At 39.2% G+C, this 24,435-nt stretch overlaps 1 protein-coding gene across 20 annotated transcripts in view; it reads left to right on the plus strand.

The window, feature by feature from the left end:
- Dlg2 (discs large MAGUK scaffold protein 2) overlaps window positions 1–24,435 on the plus strand; it is a 1,944,997-nt gene that overhangs the window by 1,460,092 nt on the left and 460,470 nt on the right. The window lies entirely within an intron of this gene.

The raw sequence follows: 24,435 nt of genomic DNA on the forward strand, positions 1-24,435 counted from the left end.
ACTTTTACAAAGTAGCATGTGTGTAGTTTTTGGCTATTACTGGTATGTTAATGGGGGGTGGAGGGAATGGGACATGGAGGAGATGGACAGGATGATTGTGGTTAAAATTAGGGGCCTGGTTGGGGAAATGGTGAAGCAATGGAAAGAACAGCTAACTGATGATTTGGTTCTAGGTTCAGAATACTTTACCTTTTCAAAATATTTTATTGGCACCAGAAAGGTGGACAGTGGGAGACTGCTTCAAACCTGTGATGTTTCCTTCCTGAGCATCATGTTGCCCATAAAGGAGAAAGACAGTTCCTACATTAACCAAAGCTGACAATTTAAAGATGGAAACTGAAGCAGGAAAAGTTTTAATTGGAGAGTATATTCAGGCAGATCATTTTGCCTCAAAGGTGCTAGTATTGAAGTTAGGAGAGGAAAACAAAAAGACCCTTCATTTCCAATCATGGAGTTATAAATAGTAGTTATTAAGCCACTGGCTGAAGCATTGTGGAAAGGGTGGAGGGAGCCACAGGAGATAGGAAAACACTTGGAGCCTATTGTTTTTCAACTTTGAACTCTGAAACTTAGTGGCAGGGTTCAGTAACTAACAGCACAAATTTCACTGAGTCAATTCAAGGGTTGAATACTTCACAAAGCCCTGGTCTCAGGAGACAAATAGTTTTCATATTGGGGTATAGATTGACTTGAAAACACAAAATAAAACCTAAAGATTAACATACCCAAAGTGCTCTATCTTGAATCATAAGACCCATCAATTCTTGGTATTGTGTAGACCTACATCTAGAGCTACATTGTTAAATCATTTTAGGCATGTGTTAGATGTCTGAAAATTTTGTTTAAATGCAAACTTCATACCATACTGTCAGTTTTTGTCTTAATAAAACTATAGATTTATAAAAATAAAGACAGAAATAGGAGATTTCTAACAATTTTTAGAATGTTAAGAAAACTAAATAAATGAACTAATTTCAGAGTGAGTTAAGGGCTGTTAAAATGAAATAGAACCACGCAATAGGTTATGCTTATGAAGCACAGAAGACGCTGCCTGGGGAGTAAATTTGAGCCAAGACCTGAAGAAAAAGAAGAATCCGTGGTGTAAAGAACATTTCAAGAAAAGGAAGAGCAAGGCTAAAGTCAAGAATACGCATAATGTACATACAGGAGTTCAGCTTGAGTAACCGAAACTTGTAGACAGTTACACTGGGGAAGGAGGCAGGAGCCAGGCAAGGAGGGACTTGAGATAAATAATCTTAAATGCATTAAGAATCTACTGAAGAATACTAATCAAGAACATTTCCTGGTCCTTAATGAAAAAAAAAAAAAAATTCTGGCTTATGTGAGAAGTAGACTGACTAACCACTGAAGAAAAGGAGAGGAAAGCTTATGACGGGTGGAACGGTGGGAGTGTGTCCAGCAATGGAAGACTGAGGTGGAATCTGAGCTGTATTTTGAGCTACATCGCACAGCCCAGGTTCTATGTGATGAACAGGACTGCTTTAGTCAGGCAATTTTACTTTAGACCATCTTTATATTTTTCCATCACCTACATATTTGCCTTTAAAATTTTTTTTTTTATTTACTTATTTGAGAGCGACAGACACAGAGAGAAAGACAGATAGAGGGAGAGAGAGAGAATGGGTGCGCCAGGGCTTCCAACCTCTGCAAACGAACTCCAGACGCGTGCGCCCCCTTGTGCATCTGGCTAACGTGGGACCTGGGGAACCGAGCCTCGAACCGGGGTCCTTAGGCTTCACAGGCAAGCGCTTAACCGCTAAGCCATCTCTCCAGCCCCATATTTGCCTTTTAAAGCAACATAACTATTTGCCATTGCAATTTTTCCTTTCTTTCTGGGGTTTACTTTTGCAGGTTAGGAGGAGAAGTTTGCCACTGTTTATCAAAGGCCCTTAGGTCTTGGGAATGAGCCTGTTCTGCTCAGAACCTGTGGTATAACCTAAAGCTTTTTGGCCAAGTATAAGACACACAAAATCTTGTGTTTTCTCACAAAATCTTTTTTGTCGTTGTTGTCTTGCTTTAATATAAAATATTTTGATTATAACCTTAATCATTTGTATCAAAACACTTAAAGTGGGGCTGGAGAGATGGCTTAGTGGTTAAGCACTGGCCTGTGAAACCTAAGGACCCCGGTTCAAGGCTCGATTCCCCAGGACCCACGTTAGCCAGATTCACAAGGGGGTGCACACATCTGGAGTTCGTTTGCAGTGGCTGGAAGCCCTGGTGCACCCATTCTCTGTCTCTATCTGCCTCTTTCTCTGTCGCTCTTAAATAAATAAATAAACAAAAAATTTTTTTAAAAAAGTACTTAAAGTGAATTTGACAGATCAAAATTTTTTTTTCAGGGATACTAATAATATCTGCCAATACCACAAACTCTAATGAGCATGCAAGTCCCAAATTTGAGAAGCATTGAGCTAAATCACATAAACTTCAATTATTCTTTTTGGAGAAAAAGTCTCTTAGTGGTTCACGGCTAATGGTCTTCATTAAGAGCAAGCTTTCACAATAGGTCTAGACAGCACTTTCCCTCCAAGTCTGGGTATGTTCTAGTCTGTCTTTTTATTTTGTGTTTAGCATTTTAATGTCGCTGCTGGCTGAACTGGAAGTTTTTTATCTTCTTACACAGTAAGTCAGTCCTTTCCTATATGGCTTTAATAAAGCACAGTGGAGAAGAGCCAGAGGCACCTTAAGAAAGAAACCACTGACCTTCCTTTGGAATTATGCACAGCGTGGCATGATTATGAGCCTAGTTCCTGAAGACCCCTTGCTCAGGTTTAAATATCACCATTTTAACCATTGTGAGCTCTGTGACCTTGGACAGGTTATAGAACTGTCCTCTGCCTTAGTTTTATTTCATAAATAAAAGGAGCAAAAAATACTTCCTACCCCATGGGTTTACTGTAATAATAAGCTGAGTTATTGTTTGTGAAATGCTTGGAAAGAAGTAGGTACTTTGTAAGGACTAGCTGTTATTAATATTATTTTTTAAAACAAGGTTTTTAAGATGAGCTATTTTAAAAAATAAAACATGCTTGATAAACATCATCCAATTATTTGTTGAAATGTACCAAAAATATTATAGAACTGCTGAAACCTACCAAAATCTATGTATATTGTTTTTAATGGGTTTATCAATACAGCATTTTCTTACAAAAAGCCATATAGTTTGAATGCTTTACTGAGAATCTTTAGTTTCATAACTATAGTGAATGCCTAGCACCACCTGAGTGGAAATTCTAATCTAGGATTCAATAAAATGAAATAGCATAAACCAGTCTATCAATGTGATTTCTTTGACTAAATATAAATGTGCTTTGGATAACTTGGAGATTTTTCTTTCTCGTAGCAGCTAATAACTAATGCCAGCAAGGTTTTCCCTTTAAAACATTCACAAAACAGGCCAAAACACAATTTTTATAAATTTCATTATAAAACTTAACCAGATTGAAAGTCTGTAGAACCGGGCATGGTGGCACATGCCTTTAATCCCAGCACATAGGAGGCAATGGTAGGAGGATCACTGTGAGCACAAGGTCAGCCTGAGACTACATAGTGTATTAATTCAAGGTCAGACTGGGCTAAAGGGAGACCCTACCTGAAAAAACAAACAGCAACAACAAAAAAGTCTCTCAGTTGTTGTCTGTTTTGCTCTGTATCACATGGTTCATTTCTCCACTATGAAGTCTGATGGCATATCTCCTTTATCATGAAGTGACCTAATAGACAGGGAGAAATGGGGCAACACCAGTGTTATATGGAGAATAGACCATTAAGTAAGAGTCTCAATGGAGAGTATTCTCTTTATTGATGGTGGCTCTACATAACCATTTAGGTTTAGTTACATAGACTTTCAGGCATGATTGATAGAACTATTCAGTTAGGAGCAGAGAGAGTATGATAATAAAGTTGACAACTCTTAATTAAAGAGGAATATCCAAATGGGTATTGCAAATATCTTAAGTTGCTATTTGTTGTCAGAGAGATGAATTGGATGGTAGCAAAAATGAACCAATAATAGGAATTGTACTGATATATATTTCATAGATATTTACCATTTTCTATGCCTTTAACATACAACACCATGTCTATAATTTTATGGAATGTGCTTAGTGCACATCTATAGCTATGGCATAGTTGTAAAATTCAAAGAGTTATTGCATGAAAGCAGCATTATTTTCTAATAGAATGGGCCCATTATTGCCTCTCAGGCTGGCTGAAGCAATAAAAAGAAAAGTAAGGATTAAAAATGGGCAGGGGAGAACATTGAAGGGACCAATACAAAAGCCATGAACCATTAGGTGACTTGTCTCTTAGACTGCAAGTTAATTTCTGTAGGCATCACAATATAAAAAATATTTTTTGGCCCGTAGGTATAGGACACTGAAATAGGTCACTTGATATTATTACACAAGACAAATGGCTAGAATCTGTTCCCCTGAGTTTACCTTCACTTCCATGCATCACTGAAGTAATAAGCAGAAGAGGAGAGAAGACTCTTCACATGTGGAGGTATATCTTACCAGTTCTCCATGGGAGCATTGTATCCTTTAACAGTCACTTGTGAGAGCATCCCTGGTGACTTCCCATCTCCTCTGTCATTATTGCTGTGAGTGACATTAGTCTTTTGATTCACATACATACCTTAACACTTACAAGAAAAATGTGGTCTATGACCACCGCACTCCAGAGACAGTTATACTATATCATACACTTACACATTTACTAAGGTTTGGAATGCAAAATTCACTTCTTGCTTTTAGGTGATTTCAGTAATATAAATAATAGAGAAAATTGTACCTAAATTAAAATTTTTAAATCACCATTCTGGTTTATTTTCCCTAGGCATCCTTTTCTTAGTTTAATTTTTTTATTAATTAGTTTTGTACTCAATGAATACAGTCAAGTTGGTACCATTGTTAGGCTCATCCATGTCCTACACCCTCCTCCTGGCCCCTCCTTGTTGAGGTATATGGGTCATAGTTATGGGTAGGAGGAATGTCTGCATATCATGACCCAACGTGTGGCTCTGACATTCTTTTTTTTTTTTTTTTTTTTTGGTTTTTCGAAGTAGGGTCTCACTCTGGTCCAGGCTGACCTGGAATTAACTCTGTAGTCTCAGGGTGGCCTTGAACTCACGGGGATCCTCCTACCTCTGCCTCCCAAGTGCTGGGATTAAAGGCGTGCGCCACCACGCCCGGCTGACATTCTTTCTACCCTCTCTTCTACAAAATTTCCCTGAGACTAGGCATCCTTTTCAATCTTCATCTCTAAAAGCATTTTTTTTAAATTTCTGAATTACCAATTACTTTATGTTTCATTTTGATGCTTCTTGCCAATGTTTTGTTTTATCACATCTTTCAAACTTGAAAATACCATGCATTCATGGAATTAACCAAAACTAAAAACATATGAAAGAGTTACATGGAAACCTGTTTATTCTTAGCTAATTAAAATATATAACTTTTTATTATGGGCATACTTAGTATGGATATATCATGTGTTGGCACCTTCCTTTCCCCTGTCCCTGCCCCCACTCCACTGGGGGTTTTCCTCAATGGGGTTGATGATATTCCCCATGGGACTGTGGGTTATGCATTGTGAAAGCAACAATCAGATACTGGGGGTGGAGGTGGGGGCAATGCCTCTGGATATGAAATCTCATGCTGTGGCTCTTACAATCTTTTCACTTCTTCCACAAAATTCCCTGAGCTATGGTAGGTGTTTCAGGTCAACCTCAATGATAGGCTCTTAGAAGCCTCCGGATATCTGCTTTTGTATGTGTTGAGTGTCCTCAGGGTCTGTCTCCTTCACCCTGGTGCTTATCCACAGGCTCACCATGGAAGCTGCACTCTTGCTCATCTCCCCATTCCTCTGTGGTTTAGCTGGTTTAGCCTTCACTGAAGTGTGAGGGGTGGTTTATTTCCTTGGGTCTCACTAACTTCTTAAAAAGAATAACAGATTCTCCAATGGAGAGTAAAGTCAGCATAGGTTAAATGGTACAAGTGTTATTAATTTAGGGAGAATTTGATGGATTTAGCCCCTCTTTTATCCAGACTAGTTGGAGCTTGACATAGGAGAGCATAATCTATTTCTTCCTAGGATTCTGATCTGGCTCCTAGTTCCAGATATGGTTTCCTATCCACTGAGCAGATCTCTTAGCCAACCAGAAAGCCATGGTGTACCCACCAAGGCTGTGTGCCACCACTACACTGGTGTGTACATCTTGCCAGGCTGGTTGCTTCTGAGTAGCTTAGACACCCTGCTTTCTCCCGCCATTGTCGGCCACTTTCCCCAGTAGCACATGTAGCACTTTCCAGCACAAGATGGGCTGTCTGGGGGACTGGCTCTCTTCCAGATTCCAGCAGTTTCACAAAGGGTTCTATGTCAGCAGCATATGGAGTCTTCAGCAAGAGACTTATCTTTAAACTCAGGCAGGTAATCAAGTTTTTTGACAGAAGCCTGTCTTGTTTTGAGGGCCTCATCAGTTAAAAAGAGTTTGAGCATTATGGCCAGGCATGGTGGTGCACACTTTAATCCCAGCCCTTGGGAGGCAGAGGTAGGAGGATCACCATACATAGTGAATTCCAGGTCATCCTGAGATAAGAGTGAGACCCTACCTTGAAAAACAAACAAACAAACAAAAAAAAAAAAACAAAAAAAAAAAAACTTATGTTCAAACTCTTTTTAAAACCATGGGTTGTCATAGGTAAATCTCAATGGCAGAAGTGATACACCTACCAGCAAATTATTGAAGGCAGAGGGCCCTGAAGCTCTCAAAACTATATTGGCCATGGCCAATGCTCTTGGTTGCCTGCCAGACCCTATTGCTAAACACATAAGATGCTTTGATTGCAGGACACTGAGAAATCAAGGTGGAACTGACCTGGAAGCTCCTCCCTGTTGGTTAGCTTTGCAAGCTGTTAGAGATAAAAGTCACTGTGTCTTACCTAGTGGTGGATCCACTGTATGTGCTATATAACTGAGGAGCCAGGCAGGATGTGCTCATTGGTGCAGTAGTGACATGGCTGCTATGTGTGTAACCAAATGCTCTCTAATTAGATTTGAGGCCCATTTTGCAGGAAAGAATTCATTCCTGCTACTGAAAAGCCTATTCCAGGTTTATGGCTGGGAAGATTATCATCCCTAGGACTGAGGCTACTACTGTGGTTTGTCTAAATGTATATACTGTGCCCATTAAATTGCTCTCTAAACACGTTATTTTCATAGAGTAGTGCTTCTCTCACCTTTGGACAAAGTCCCAACTTGAAGATTTCTGGCCTCCACATACACACATGCACACATGTGTACCCACATGCATATGAACATGCATACATGCATACATAGACATACAGAAAAGATACAAGGTTCCACTGAACAGGATGAATAGATATTGTGCATCTAGTGTACAGCAGGTGACTCTTGCCTAAAACAGATGTTGCACAAATGAAATTTGTTTTTATAAAAATTAAAGACTCCCCTGGCAAATGGCTCTATGACCTTGGGCCGTGTATCACTCATTCTGTTGTGCCATCATCAACTGCAATGAGGGGACAGTAACTTAGTTTTGAGGATGGTAGTAATAGAAAAGAGATCCTATAAGCAAAGCAAATAATTTGCACTTCACATATGCTAAATCACCTCCTTTTTTCCCTTTTGTTATGGGGATACCAATGCCTGTCTTTCATTAATCTTTTTTTATTATTTATTTATTTATTTGAGAATGACAGAGAGGCAGAGAGAGAGAGAGAGAGAGAATGGGCACGTCAGGGCCTTCAGCCACTGCAAACGAACTCCAGATGCATGCGGCCCCTTGGGCATCTGGCTAACGTGGGACCTGGGAAACTGAGCCTCAAACCAGGGTCCTTAGGCTTCACAGGCAAGCGCTTAACCACTAAGCCATCTCTCCAGCCCATCTTTCACTAATCTTAACACACTTTTATCTGAGTAAATGTAAGGTAGGGAGAGGTAGAGATAGGATTATGAGGTGTTGTCATGGGAAACTTTTCCTCTAGGGAGAAGAGAACACACATCTTCACCCCACAGTAGGGTTCATACCAAAGAACAATTGCACCAATATCAGTTCCTTGAACCAAACGGTTTATTGGGGTTACTGACAGACCAGTATCAATTATTTATAGGACTATGGAGCCTCCAAAGCAATCGCTTTGATAGGGCCTCCTGTGTCAAGATGACTCCTTGGATGTTCCTCCCTCAGACACAAGGTGAGGGCTATTTATAGACCCCAGAGTAGCAGCACCGCCTAGAAGGTCATCCCAGCCTGAGTGACAACCTCCGCGTGGCCACTTTAAGGAGATCCTTGACCTTGTCCAGGAGTACAAGAGCACACAGCAGCACTCCAGTGGGGCTCACTGTCTCAGGATTACCCTATGGATGCTCCTTCCTCAGAACCTCTGGGTGAGGGCTTACTCAAAGAGAACCAAACCCCAAAGCAGCACTCCAGTGGGGCTCACTATTTTGGAATTACCCTCGTGGATGCTCTGCCCTCAGCCTCAAGGCGAGTGCTTATAGAGCATGGAAACCCCAAAGAAACCTCTTAGATGGAGCTCATTGTTCCTTGATCTTTTACCTTCTGTATACCCTGTTTTCTCCTGAGGCTCAGACCTCATGTGACATTGCATACAGCTGTCACAGGGGGCAGCTGAGATCTCAGGTGGGAATCTGATGCCCTTCCTCATGCCTTTCTTGAAAGTTGTCCAAGCTTCTTTTGATAAAGCTGGCAATATTTGTTCACTGTTTTCAATGTGGAGAAACCTTGCTGTACAACAGGTGTAAACTATGTATACCTTTATGTTATCAACAAAAAGTTAAATAAATCAGGATGTATATTCTTAAAAAGCACATGGGAACAAAACACTTTATTGAGGCCTGTTTGATGTAGATGTCTTTCATATACTAGCACATTTAATCTGCACTTAGTTTACCTTGCCTAAGCTGTATTTATTAACTCACTTAAAGAAAGTGAAAGTGTGTAGTGTATTTTGATCGTTATCTCCTCCCAGTATTTTCTGTTGTCCTCCACCCAGTCTTTCCCCCCTTTACTGAACCTCTTCTTTTTTTCTGATTAATTCCTCTTCAATTTCAATGCTTTTTTGGGTCCTCCTTCACCATTCATGTGGAAATACTGATGGGCCCAATACTGTGCAGATTTGGTTCAGGTAGTGAATGACACCTGGAGGGATCATGAATGCAATGACCATCTCAAACCAGAAGACTCCAGTATCCGCCCATCTACTTCATGCCTACTATCCCCTCCCCATAAGCCCTCCCCAGCCTATCCCTCTCATGGCTTCTTTGTAGTATGTGCCAGTACTCACATGGTGCAAGTCCCCAGCTCCAGTGACAGCTCTGCTTGCTCCCCAGGGCAGGGAAGAGGGTTAGCGTTAGCTGTGTTCCTGATCTAAAATGGCATAAGTCCCCTAGTTCCAATAGTCAGGTAGGGGAAGAGAGAATCTCACCTTCTCTTCAATTTTTTTTTTTTTTTTGTAAACAAAACTGGGTCCATATCAACAATAATCTTTTTGAAAGTGTGATAACAGATTTTGAACTAATGCTTATCATTGTTACCATTTGTTGAACTTTTACCCTGTCTCAAACCTGTGTTATACATTTCCCATAAAGTATCTCATTTATTTTTTTTTATTTATTAGAGAGAGAGAGAGAATGGGCACACCAGAGTCTCTAACCACAGCAAACAGACTTCAGATGCATGACTACCACATGCAGCTGGCTTACCTGGGTTCTGGGGAACTGAACCTGGCTATTTAGGCTTAACAGGCAAGCACTTTAATGACTAAGCCATCTCTCCAACCCATCTCATTTAATCTTTAAAGAAGGTATTGCTATTCTGACTTTATGAGGGAGCAAAAGCAAGAGAGTTTAATAACAACAGACACCTGTGTAGTATTGCTATTTATTGACACTACAAGTATATAGTCAACAACCTTCTATCACTGCATGATTCAAATTCTATTTTATTTCCAGTTTGCAGGAGTGAAACTTAAGCATGGAGCAACTCATTGCTTTCCTCATAACTAATATGGCAAAGCTTGGTCTGAATATAGATGTTCAAGCTCCATAAGCCATGACCTTAACCAGGCTACTAAAGGTCAAGTAGTTTGTGTAAATCACTACTAAGATTCAAACTTGAGTCTAGCTCTTTTTGTTATGCCACATAAGTATCTTTTATATTTCTAGAATATTCTCTGGATTGCAAGTTAGTCTATGGTTCTTCTTTTATTAGGAAACATATAACTGGAATGCTATGTGATAGCCTCCTCCCACAAACAATTACCACCTGTTCAGGGAAGCAATCAGCTTTGGTGCATTTCCAGGTGGGGGTCAGTCCTAATGCCTTTCATTCTGGCTGTTATTCCAGACCCCATGTGGCTGCCTTAATGAACATGTACTGGGGGAACTTAGAAGTGACTGTGATTATCTCTGTGTGTCAACATTTAAATATCTACCTTGATCTTGGATTTTTTTTTTTAAATTGGCTTGACCTTGAGGTAGAACTGAGACTGAGTTTTCTCCATGTAGACAGCTTCCTAATAGAAACGATGTCAAGTGATCCATTGGAGCACGCTATTGTTCTTTATGCTTTGTTTTGCCCTAATCTTTTTAAAAGTCTCATTTACCAACTTGAGATCATGGATGAAGGCAGAATGAAACAGCCAAAATAAATGTGATAGCCAAAGGTTTCAAAGCCAATTATGTGAAGACTTTCTCTGAATTTATAATGATATTAGGAAACCCTTAAAGCTATTTGGTACTGCACAGATACCTTCCTAGTCCTTGTTTTAATTCTTATGACACCACATTAAAGGAAAAGAGAAATAATTTAGCTACTCTACAGCCTGAGAATCATAGAATCAGAGATAATATAAAATATACTATTTCTGGGCTGGAGAGATAGCTTAGCGGTTAAGCGCTTGCCTGTGAAGCCTAAGGACCCCGATTCGAGGCTCGATTCCCCAGGACCCACGTTAGCCAGATACACAAGGGGGAGCACGCATCTGGAGTTCCTTTGCAGTGGCTGGAGGCCCTGGTGCTCCCATCCTGTCTTTTTCTCTCTATCTGCCTCTTTCTCTGTCTGTCACTCTCAAATAAATAAATAAAAAGTAACAAAATAAATAAATAAATAAAGGGAAAAAACATATTGTTTAAAAAATATATATATATACTCTGATACCAAATAGTGACCTATGGAATTTTAATAACCACAAACTCCCCAACCCCACACTATTGCCATAGGATGGAGTTGAAACATTAGTCAGAAATATTTTTTTAAAGGCACTGTCAGGCCCTCTGCTCATTTTGCAGGCACTAAATAAACTTGTCACTACCCCCCTTTTCTTAAAAAAAAACAGAAAAGCGAAAACAAACATGTAAACATCAAAACATGTAAACTAAAATTCCCACATTCTGATACACAGATTTAAGAACCTGTGGCCTAAACTAATTAGTTCTTTGTTTTCAGAAGATTATATTATTAGTAAATAATATACATATAAATAATTATATTATTATTAAAGGTAAAAGCAAATTGTAGCATATTAGAAGAAAACTGGGAATTTTTCCTATGGGATAAATATGCATGAAAAATGTAGATACATCTAAACTAAAGACAGTGTCAGTGATGATGTCCACGGAAGTGCATTGCTCCTGAGCCACGGGTACTAAACACAGGCTCTGTGTAGTGGTGTTTAGACTTTTCAATATAAAATAGCAGCTTTCTAGAACACTATCTGCATCACTATCTGCAACACTATACATTTGTCTGCATAAATACACACTTAAAAATAAGTTACTTCATTTCTTCTTTTAATTTGGCATGTGTATATGAGGTGTACTGATCTTATTCCCTCACCTACTCTCTCTTATCCTCCCCCCCACCCATAACAACTCCTCTTCCCCATGAATATCCATCTTCCTTTCCTACTTTTACTTAACATTTTTTTTTCTTCCTTTCCTACTTTTTCTCATTGAGTTAAATTAGGGTTGATCACATGACCATAGATGAAAGGTTATTTACTATAAAGGGGGCATTTTACCATTGGCTACATTACTAATAAACCTGGCTTCCCCCTCCGAGAAATCTTCAACTGGCATTAGCTAGTCTGGGAAGTGTGAGGTCTCATGTATCCTTCCCCATCAATGCTGAAGTATTAACAGGCTCAATCTTGTGCCAGAAAGCACAGCTGCTGTGAGATTAATAGCCATGTCCTATCCAGAAGAGAGTGCCTGGCAGCTCTCCTTACATTCCTCTGCCCTTTTTCTTAGAGGCTTAGAGGGAGTGGTTCCTGAGTGTTGGAGGACACGGTTTAGATGTGCTGTTTGAGGCTGAACACACAGCATTCACTTTTTCTTGGCAATTATGCCACCAATTCATCTCTTCATCAACCAGTGCTCATTCTGTGATCAAGGCTTCAAACAGTACCTATTTGTAGCAACTAACACCATACATATAAATATATATGTGTGTGTTTGTGTGTGTTTCAGAAAGCAGTTTGACATGCTGACCATTTAATATAACCATAGTTGTAGGTTCCCCTAGGGAATGTCTCTAGCTATGAGCTTTAGGCCAGACTTCATTTCATTTCTTTTAAATCAAATTATATCAAACAACACCTTTTTTTTTTAATCTACCTGTCTTTTCAGACACTCACTGAGCAGCAATCCTTTAACAGCTGAGACATTTGATGCACACAACCTTAGAAATGTAATGTCTTTGTTAAAATTCTCCTTTCCCACCTGCCTTGCAAATCCAGCGATGCAAGGCAACACATGCTTATACCTGCTAATGTGCTTCAAATACAGAGAGGAAACATAACAAATCCAAGTAATGTTAATATTTGCATAAATTATCATGATTTGTTCCTTTTTAAGTATACTTCCTAGAAAATTCATTTATGTTACTTAAAACCACCCCTTGATTTCCCATGGAAAGAAGGTTTTGTATAGGAATTTCAGTGATTTTACAGTTTCTTAAGCACATAGCTGCCTTCTGAGAGAATAGACAACTGTATTTAGAGTAATGCATATCAGAGACAGAAGTAGCCATTGATCATCTCATGGACATATCACACATGCCAGAGGAAGAAAAGAAGAAGGAGGCTGTAGGGAGATGGGTGGAACATCCTCTCCTAATCCCATGCCTGGGCTTGGCTTCCACCTGATTGCTCTGGTCCCGTTGTGTGTAAAACATGACCTTTGTGAGATCCGAGTGGTCCAGAGTTGTTGCAAAAGCAGAGATTTAACAGTGCACATTGCCACCACACATCCTGCTAACAATTCTTAATTCGTTTTACATTTCTCTGCTTAATTTGCTTCAGTGAAGTATTGGGCAGAGAATGATTGAGTCAGAGACCTGCATTCATGTCACAGTTTGATCACTGCCTCATCTAGGCAGCCTTGCATGTCTGAGCCTCGTTTCATTAGGGAAATGTCACAGGTAACATGCAGTGGGGGGAATGCAGCTGTGAAGATTGAAGCTAGGGGAAAATGCTACTGTGAAGAGTGATGGTGATGACACATTTAACTGTCTTAGTCGCTTATGCATCACTGAGACCAAATACCTGACAAGAAGCAGCTTAAGGAGAGAGTTGTGGGTTGAATGTAAGACACCTGTGATAAGATTACATGCTTGCTGTTCAGGAAGGCAGTGGAGCCTCGAGGAGGTTCATCCTTGTTGGAAGGAGTGTATCACTAGAAGTAAGTCCTGAGGTATTATGCCACACTCCGTGGGTGCTGGAGCACATTCTCTCTGTGCTTCCTTCCTGCTGATGTGACAATGTGACAAGGCTTCCCGCTCATCTGCAGTGTCTTCATTGCCGTGTAGAACTCTACCTCCGTAACTGTATGCTGAATTAAATCCTTTTCCTCCCATATGCTGCTTCTGGGCTGGTATTGTGTTGTGGCAATAAGAAAGTAACTGATACCGAAGGGGGGGGGGCATTTATTCTGGCTTACTGACACATTACACTGTGGCAGAGAAAGAATGGAGCATAGAGAGAGGCAGGAGATGGTTGGTCGCATTGCATCCACATTCACAAGACAAGAAATAAAAAGTGAACAGAACAGGGACCAGGCTACATAAAACCTGAAGGGATCCGCCCCCAACCCATGCCTTCAGCATGGTTCCATCTCCTTAAGGTTTTACATCTCTCCCAAACATGCCACCAAATAAGGACAAAGTGTTCAAACACAGGAGATTCTGGGGAAAGTTTTATCTTGGCTCATGGTTTCGAGAGGATAAAACCACTGTGGAAGGAAAGGATTAGCCTTAGAGCAGGAGATGGTTAGTCACATTTTACCCAAAGTCAGGAATCGCAGATCAAACAGGCAGGGGGGCCAGGCTACAAAACTCTAGTGAGATCCATTTCCTCCAGCAAAGCCTCACCTCCTAAACAGACTTCCCAAACAGCAACACCAGCTGGGGATCAAATGTTCAAACACATGAGCCTGTAGGGGACATTTTATATTCAAACCACAACAATGACTGAATTATATAACTGAGAGATTTGAATGAGTCTTTGTTATTACAACAATACTGTATTCAACTACTTTCTCTCCCAGTCTCAAAAAATTACAAGCCTCACCCACCCAAGGCATGTAGATTTTACAGACTGTTTCATGAAGAGATAAAAAAAGAAGAAGGGCTGGAGAGATGGCTTAGCAGTTAAGGCACTTACCTGCAAAGCCAAAGGACCCAGGTTTGATTCCCAAGTACCCACGTAAGCCAGATGCACAAGGTAGCACATTTGTCTAGAGTTTGTTTGCAGTGACTGGAAGCCCTGGCACATCCATTCCCCCTCCCTCCCTCTAATACATAAGCTAAAAAGAAGGAGGCATATGATGGAACTTTCTCCTCTGTGTTCTATATACCATTCTTCTGCTCTGATCTAACCTGAGCTGACACCAACTGAGAGAGCCCACTATGTCTCTGATGCTTTAGTGATTACTTTTCATTGTGTTTGTTTTTATTACGACCATTATGCAGTGTCTAGTACCTGGGCATCCACCTTGACTGCTGATTTACTCAGTGTATTCTGGATTGGAAAGATACAGTGAACAGTTTGGGCTTTAATGTTAGCCATATTAAAAGTCCCCTCCTTCCAATTTCATTGCTACAGTGTCATCACCACAACTATTGGCTAGCATCTCTGATGCCCATGGGTTGTACTGGTCTCATTAAGAGTTCCAATAAATCACAGTTATCCCTGGAGTCTCAAGAAATCAGATGGAGTTCACTGTCACTTCTCAGTGCAATTCATCCACTTATTCAACCTACATGTAATTCCTCAGTGTGCGTACAAGGTACAGCTCTTTTTAAGGAGCATCCCTTCGTGTGCAGATCCTAGCTTGTAATAGTAACACATATGTATACAAATGAGGACAAATATGAGTAAAGCTTGAAAAGTAGCCAAGAGGGTAAAAACAGATGAACAGGACAAGGGGGAAAGCAAAAGGACACAAGTGACATAAAAGCAGAAAGCAGGGATATATTCAAATAAATTGTGTGTTGAGAGTGCCATTATGTCTACTACTTTGTATGATGATTAATAATATTAATAATTAATGATAAATGAACATCAATAATAAGGGAGCCATAGATAAGGTTGTTTCAAGCTAGTTAACATTGAGAGAAGGGCAAATTCTGTAATGAAAAAGTATGAAAGTCTAGGGATTGGGAAAAATCTCATTCCTTCACATCAACTCCATCATTTTAAACTTAATAAATATAAGCACAACTTCTTCAAGATGAAATGGTACTTGTGGGAAGAAAATTCAATACTTTTGTTTTCCATATTTCCTGGTCTAGTAACTACTGCATCAAAATAGTGGTTTCATGAGTACACTATACATATAGTGGCTGATTCATTTAAGCTTTGCATATTTGCATATGTGTAATTTACTCTTGAAGCATTCCTATAAGGTAGGTGTTAAATTAGATTTAGACAATTTAAATAACATTCCCAATACATGCAGACACATAAGTGGCAAGGCAATGTTCAATGCCCAATCTTTTAGCTACAAAGATCAATCCCCTTCCTTCATGTGCACAGCTTCCCTGTATTTATTCTAATTGCAACATACAGATACTAAATGAACAAGTAGATATACTAATAAAAAAAACTATAGTTGCTGTACGGAATTCTCCTGAAGTAGACTAAACTTTAACTGGAATCTTTTTACTAAGTTAATATGTTTGCATAACATTTGGGATTATGATGAATTTAAGTAGCAAATATAGTGATACCAGTTAAACCATCTGACTAGTCAACAAATCATTTATAATGTTGCTTTTAACACTCTTCTACTACCTTATTAGTACCTGTGCATCCCACAAAAGTAGGAGTTATTCACTGCTAAGAAAAAAAAATAGCCCTAACGTGGAACATTTTGTATTTTCTATTTCTGTGTTGTTTGAGAATATGTCGATATTTGGGGTTGAATTGAACAATACTTAAAATAGTTCCCTAATACAAAAAAAAAAAAATGTGTGTGTGTGTGTGTGTGTGTGTGTGTTCGAATATTTTTCACCTTTTATTGAAGTATAGTTAACAAATAAAAATTATATGTACCTAAGATATACAGCTTATGTATTGTGAAATGACTGCCACTATCAAACTCATTAACACAGTCATTACCTCACATAGTTTTTGCCATGGATTGGGGATGTAAAAAGATCATTTAAGGTTTATTTTATGGAGTAAAAATATTTTAAAACTTAAAAATATGGCCTGGAGAGAAAGAGCTCAGTGGGTGAAGCCACTAAATCCCCATTGCCCAACTTCGATGGCCAGACCCCACACAAAAGTATAGGCTTCTGGGCTGGAGAGATGGCTTAGTGGTTAAGGCACTTTCCTGTGAAGCCTGAAGACCCAGGTTCAACTCTCTAGAACCCACCTAAGCCAGACATACAAGATATTGTATGCACACAAGGTCACACATATGCACACTCATCTGGGTTATGGTGGCTAAGGCCCTAAGGCCCTAGCACACCAATTCTCAATCTCTCTCTCTTTCTCTCATAAAGATGCTTTAAGCCATAGAGGCTTTTGTGATATACCCCTAGCACACTGACAGCAAGATATGAGACAGAGACAAAATTTGCTGTGAGTGCGGCAAAGAACAGCAGCAATACAGTGAAATCCAGAGAGAGAATCCAGCCATATCTGAGGCAAAATGATGAAGACCAACTTGAGTTGTCCTGTGACTTCTACATGCACACACACACACACACACACACACACACACACACACACCATGGCACCTGCATGCTGTACTCACACACACACGAGAACACATGTGCACACACAAAAAATACATGTAAAGTAAAATTTAAAACCAGAAATATTATCTCATCCTTCTGCTTTAAAAAAAACAGTATTGATATCTTGGTGGCTTTCCCATGCTTTCATGCAAAGGGACAGGAGCTATAGACATGCTCTTTACAAAATTGATCTTATACAGAACAGGCAGACTTGTGGCTTTTACCTAGCTCTTCATATACCAAGCAATTTTGATGTCACGTAAAAGTCATTTAGACTATGAAATACTAGTAGAAAAACAAGATTTTATGTAGACATATTATCCAGAAATTATATTAAGCAAATTATCTTGTATATACTACCAAACTCATTTTTCTCATTACCTGTTAAAGTATAATGGGGCTATATTTATATTTCCTCTTAGTCACAAGAAAACCTGTGTATATCTATTCTATCTTATTTGCTCTTTAATTTCCCATGTTATGAATATCTATGTCATTCAGTCTCCTTGAAAAGCAATACCTACAGAGCTGTGCAATACTAAGAACATGTATATTTTTCAGTATTTGGCCTTTTCAAACTCCGTGACAATGATAAATCTCCATACAATATTGTACTCAATATTTTAAGACACATCCTTGGAAATGGAAGTTCTGGGTTGTAGAAACAACCATTTATACCCCCACCACCACTGTGTAGAGAGGGTCTGTGCAGTGGTTAGAAGAAATAAAAATGATGATGGTGGGCTGGAGAGATGGCTTAGCGGTTAAGCGCTTGCCTGTGAAGCCCAAGGACCCTGGTTCGAGGCTCAGTTTCCCAGGTCCCACGTTAGCCAGATGCACAAGGGGGCGCACGTGTCTGGAGTTCGTTTGCAGAGGCTGGAAGCCCTGGCGCGCCCATTCTCTCTCTCTCCCTCTATCTGTCTTTCTCTCTGTGTCTGTCGCTCACAAAGAAATAAATAAAAAATAAAAAAAAGTGATGATGGTGTTTTGTGTCTCTCTCTTTTTTTTTTTTTTTGGTTTTACAAGGTAGGGTTTCAGTCTAGCCCAGGCTGGCCTGGAATTCACTATGGAGTCTCAGGGTGGCCTCAAACTTATGGTGATCCTCCTACCTCTACCTCCTAGTACTGGGATCAAAGGCATGCACCACCATGCCTGGCTGTGTTTGATTTGGAAAGATTTCCAATATGCAGTGTAAAGTTAAAAACTTAAAGCCCTCCCCCACAATCATGACCCACAATCCCCATGGGAGTTGACCTGCATCCCCAACGAGGAGGGCATCTTTTAAAAGGTGCAGGGATGAGGGAAAGGATGGTACCAACAGGTGCTGTTTACATATTAAGTATGTCCATATCTAATAAAAAATGAAAAAAAAGAGAAGTAGATTCTCAGAGAGAGTAAAGTTAGCACAAGATAAACGGGATAAGCATCATTTTTAGAGAGAATTTAATAGGTGTAGACCCTCTTCTAGCCCATGATTGGTGAAAGCTTGATAATGGAGAGTGGGCTCATTGTTGGATATGGTTCTGACTTATTTCCCCGCTCCAGCTATGGGTTCCAATCCACTAAGCAGTTCACTTAGCCAAATGAAGAGCAGTTTGTTTCCCACTCTGGCTGTGTGCCACTCTTGCACTTGTGAGGGCATCCCGACAGGTTATTTGCTGCTAAGTAGGTTAGACCACGAGTTGCTTGGACAGATATTGGTCATTTTCCCCCAGTCGCCCATGTAGCACTTTCTGGCACTAGACGTGCTGACTGTCTGGGGACTGACTCTCTTCCAGCTTCCAGCCATGCGATTCCATTTTATTTGTCAACTGCATAAGGTGTCTTCAGCAGTAGGGTCTTACCACTAACGTTTGGTGGGTACTCTGACAGAAATCTGTCTTCTTTTGGGAAACCTTGTAGGAAATATATTTTTAAAGATTTGTATATTTGTATATGAAAATGAATGTGGGTATAGATATAAGTTGGGATATCATGTGGGGCAGTGGAAAGCAAAAGATTAATTAATTTTGTTAATTTTAACAAAAGCAGATCTAAAGAAAGCTCAGAGTAAAGAAGCAAATTTTTCCACAGAGTTAATGTATTTGGTAAATGTATTCAGTATATTTCTTGCAAGGTGGAAGGCTTCAAGGCCAAGGGACTGGCTAGCTTCTAAATAAAATAAAGATGTCCAGTTAAATTTTAATTTAAGCAATGACAAACAATGAATAGGTTCTAGTATAAATATGTCCTTATAATTTATACTAAAAAATTATTGGTTGTTTGTCTGCCATTTAAATTTAACTGAGCATTCTTTATTTTTATTAGCTAAACCAGGCAACCTAGAAATAGCCAGAAATATGACTTTGTCATCATAAGAGGAACATCCCTGAAGAAGAATTTCTCATCCTCAAAAGTGACAAGAGATGGGTGTATAAACATGATGGCCTCCTGCCAGAGTGCCTATTTTACTCCAGTAGAAGTCACTTCTGTGCTAGATGCTAGCCATACACTATCTCATCTAATATGCCTAAGACCCCAGGAAGGAAAGCAGTAAACAGCTTTCCTCAGGATCAATGGCAGGGAGGCCAGAATGCACACCTAGATGGTCAGACTCACAGTTTGTTCTTTATTCTTTTTTCTACTGGGTTTAATAACTTTAGAGGTCAAAGAGAAAAGGTTGCCTTGACCTGGAACAGTGGATCATGCCTATTATCCCAGCACTCCAGATTGAGGCAGGGAGACAGCAAATTCAAGGCCAGCCTGGAGTACGTGACAAGACTTGGTGTAACAACAACACAAAATATAGCAAGCAATGTCTAGATGGAGAGGGTTGAGTGAGGATCCAGTTTCTTAGGTCTTACCCCTCTGGTGTCTCATTGCGCCTTCCTCTGAGTGCCCATGTGTGCAGATCCTCTCACCTGGAGTCATTTGAAGAACTCTGTGCTTAAAATGAGGTTTCCTTCCAAACAAAGGGTTGCTCCATGAACAGACTGGGTCTCTCATCGGCATTTGTGGAATAGATGAATGGAGGTATGAATGAATGATCAAATGACTGAACTCTTTTAATGCATGTGGCAGAGGGGCACTAGCCTTCATAGCTTCCCATCAACTACAATTGCTAAAATTACACTCAAAACCTTCCTCCCTTAACTTTGCCTCCTATACCACCCTTTAACAAACATCTCAATGGGGCATGTTTTCAGACTTGTCTTTGAATTGTTCTTGCTACTGCCACTTTCTAAAAACCCTCCTTCATCCCCACTTTATCCCACATAGAAATCCCTGCCTGATATTACCACTACCACCATGTCTTTACATTGTTACTTCAGCTTTACCCCCAAATGGTGAGAAACTTGAACCTTAGACTTCCCACTGTCCTCACAGCTCTACATACAATATTATGTTTTATTTGACATTATAAAATAGAGCATTTCCTAATAAATTAAAAACTTTCATTAACAGGTAGCTAAACATTAGACCCTCTTGTGTGTATACATTAGGTTACATGATTGTTTTGTTTTAATCTTGTTTCTCTTTCAACAAAGCAAAATAGATTTCTCTTTTAAAAAACTTTTGTACACATTTTTTTTTCTTTTTTAGGGTACCTCTTTAGAAGTAGAATTTCTGAAGTGAAATACCAGATAACATCTAAAACTTCAGAAATAGGGCTGGAGAGCTGGCTTAGTGGTTGAGGTGTTTGTCTGGAAAGCCAAAGGACCCAGGTTAAATTCTCTAGGACCCAGGAAAACCAGATGCACAAGGTGGTGCATGAGTTTGTTTGCAGTGCCTAGAGACCCTGATGCACCCATTTCTCTCTCTCTCTCAAATAAATAAAAAATTAAAAATAACTCTGAAATATACTGCCACATTGCTTTCTTGAAATATTATAAGATATTTTAAACCCAACAGCACTAGAAATATGAGGCTCTGTTTCACCATGCCACACCCACATAGGTGTTTGTTGACTCTTGCATCCTTCTTTTGTTCCTTTTTTTGTTTGTTTTTTGCATTCATTTTTTGTCCACAGTGAAAACAGATATTTAGAGTGTATATTTGCTGTTTATATCTTCTGTCATTGTATGCTAATAACCTTTGTCTAATCTTTATTAGAATACTATTGTATTTCTCAATAACTTGTAGGAGCACCTTAAAAGTAATGATAAATATGTTTGAGTCGATGGTTCCAGCTTCTTCCTTAGTTATATGGTATTTTAAATTATTTCAGTGACTTTAGGTGTTTATGATGTTAAACCCATGTTTTATGTGGTTTGTTTAATTTATTTTGTGGTTAAATCTTCATTTTCCATCACCCTGCTATTTGGTAAATTTATAATTAAAAAACTGTAATAGTTGTTTCACAAGCATGGAAAACTTTAAGCACTATGATAGGATGTATTAACTTTCCCTCAAGTAATTCAAATCCAGGTTTCTGGCCATAATTCTTGGCCAGTGTGTGTCTTAGACAATATTTACTTAAATAGCTCACAAAAAGCCCTGCAATTCCTTCTGTAAATGGACATACTCATCCATATCAAGGCTCAGTAACTCACTCCCCTCTGCTGTCAGGGTCTCTGATTTTCAACATCTTATTGAAATAAAACATTCCACCACTCATATATACATGTACATATATGACATATACATATATGACATATATAACATACACATACACAATATATATATATATATATGTGGCTTTGAGAGGGCCAAGTTTGTTGAAACCTAAACATTCTTAGGAAAGAAATCAAGCATCTTAATAATTGAAAACTTTTAAGATGGTTTAAGATAGTACAGCTCTAACTCTGCCCTTTCTCTCTTTAATAAGCAAATACTAAGATATAACTGAGAGTGGTGTTTATAGAGAGAAAATGCCAAGCCAAGCCAATTTTCTATTCTCCAAAAGTAAACATTTGCAGGTTATGGTACAGAGACTATTATTAATAACTGATTACTTATGGCCCAACACTTCAAAATGACACCATAACTGTAGGCCAGACCAAAAGTAAATCATTATAAAGATGCAGGCACAAAACTGAGGTCAGAGTTTGCCCTGGTCTGTTGTTAGAGGCTTTGAAAATAATTGAAAAGTTTAGAGAAGTTATCGACAACCACCAGGGCTATGACAGATGATCAATTACATTTTAAATATCAGGAGCAATATGGTTAGGAGCTTTGTGTGATAAAAAGCTACCATAGTTATTTGCTTTTTTTTATCCCTTTGTACAGCTCAGGAAAGCTCTATTGTGTGAAATGCTTGATTTGGGGTAAAGTGTATGTGTCCTGTGTATTCACACAGAGGGAAGCAACACCCACAGAGCGTTGTAATCCCTGGGAACTTTTGTGTCTGAAAATAACTGAGAGAACAGTGCTTGACATTTGGGAGTTAGTGCTTACTAAGATAAGAGTTTAATGCTCATTGCTGCTACTTCTCCCAACTGTCTGTTATCTGTGTTGCCATCCCATTTTCCAGATGAGAGTGCTGAGCCTCCAAGGTGTCGGTGGTCATTCAAACAAGGAACAATTTGAAAAAATACAGAATCCAAACCTCACTCTTTGCACTCTCCATTCCGCTACATAGCAATTTACCTCTCGGAGCCATTTTATAGTTTATATATTTACTAAAAATTAGTCTAGCTCAATAAGTGAGAAAGTTACATTTTAGAAAAGTCAATATTATAGAAAAAAGCATCTATGCCAAGAACCCTTGGGAAAATTTCTGGACCCATACTTATAGTGCTTAGAATAAGGGAAGAATGGACTCATCTAACTCATCTCTGCTAATCTCTCTCATAGATCTTGGCACATCATACTGTAAGTTGCTTACAGTATCTTTACCAAGCGACTTTCTGCTTAAAGTTCAGTGTAAGAGAAGACAGCCTTCTCACTACATAATCATTAAGGTGTCAGTTCACGGATCTTTCCACAGCTCTACCATTCAACTTATGAGCAGGTTTGGAATCTAATCCCTTTATGCTTACCCCTACACTATTTGAATAAACAGTGTATAATCTGTGAATGAGAGGAGACACACTTTCAAGATTAAGAAACAATTTTTTTTCATATATATTTTTAATTTTATTTGAACTTTTGTTTTATCAAGGGAGGGTCCCAGTGTAGCCCAGGCTGACCTGGAACTCACTCAATAGTGCAAGGCTAGCCTCAAACTCACAGTGATCCTATGACCACAGCCTCCTGAGTGCTGGGATTAAAAGGATGTGCCACCATTCCCAGTCGTGTGTATATTTTTTTAGTCTTGTGCTTTTTTGTTTGTTTTTTTAATTTAATTTATTAGTTTTCTTTTCAGTAAATACAGGCAGTTTGGTACCATTATTTAGGTTCATCTGTGATCTACCCCCTCCCATTAGACCCTCCTTGTTAATGAAAATGGGTCGTGCATTGTGGAGTTGGCCCCCAGTTATTGGTATGATAAATGTCTCTGCAAATCATTTTATGGGCCTATGAAAATAGTTCAGTGGGTAAAGCACTTGCCAAACAATCATGAGGAATTGAGTTTGGAGGCTTAGTATCCACATAAAAACCACTCCCAGTGCTAGCAAAGCAGAAACAAGGAATCTCTGGGGCTCACTGGTCCAGTCTATATGAATAAGTGACCTCTAGGTTTAGTGTGAGACATTTTATGAAAAAAAAATATTGTGGGAAGTAACTGAGGAAGACACCTTTATTACTCCCTGGCCTCTACATACACATGCATAGGTGTGTACAAGCATTCTGTCTACGTACATACACACACACACATACACACACACAAATAGGCTTGCACACCACACACATACACATGCCAAAAAAATAAATAAACAAAACATTTCTCATTCACATTATATCAGGGATACTAGATGCTTAGACATTGAGCCCTTTGCGTCCTTGGTGCCATCCCTGATGTCCACCACAAAGGTCAGAGATTGTACATGGCAATACTGACTTTTTTTTATTCCCTTGACTCAAGACAGCTAACTTCACTTTCAGAACTGTTTTAAACCTTTGTATGCTGGTTTATAAGATAATGTGTGTAACCCTTGTTGCTTTCCTCATACCAGACTGTTTCCCATGGTTGGTTAGGATGTATTTTGTTCTGATGTTTCTATGGGCGTGTTTAGATGTTGGGTTTACTCTTTTGA

Source organism: Jaculus jaculus, chromosome 3 (assembly GCF_020740685.1).
Source record: "Jaculus jaculus isolate mJacJac1 chromosome 3, mJacJac1.mat.Y.cur, whole genome shotgun sequence".
NCBI classification, from domain to species: Eukaryota; Metazoa; Chordata; class Mammalia; order Rodentia; family Dipodidae; genus Jaculus; species Jaculus jaculus.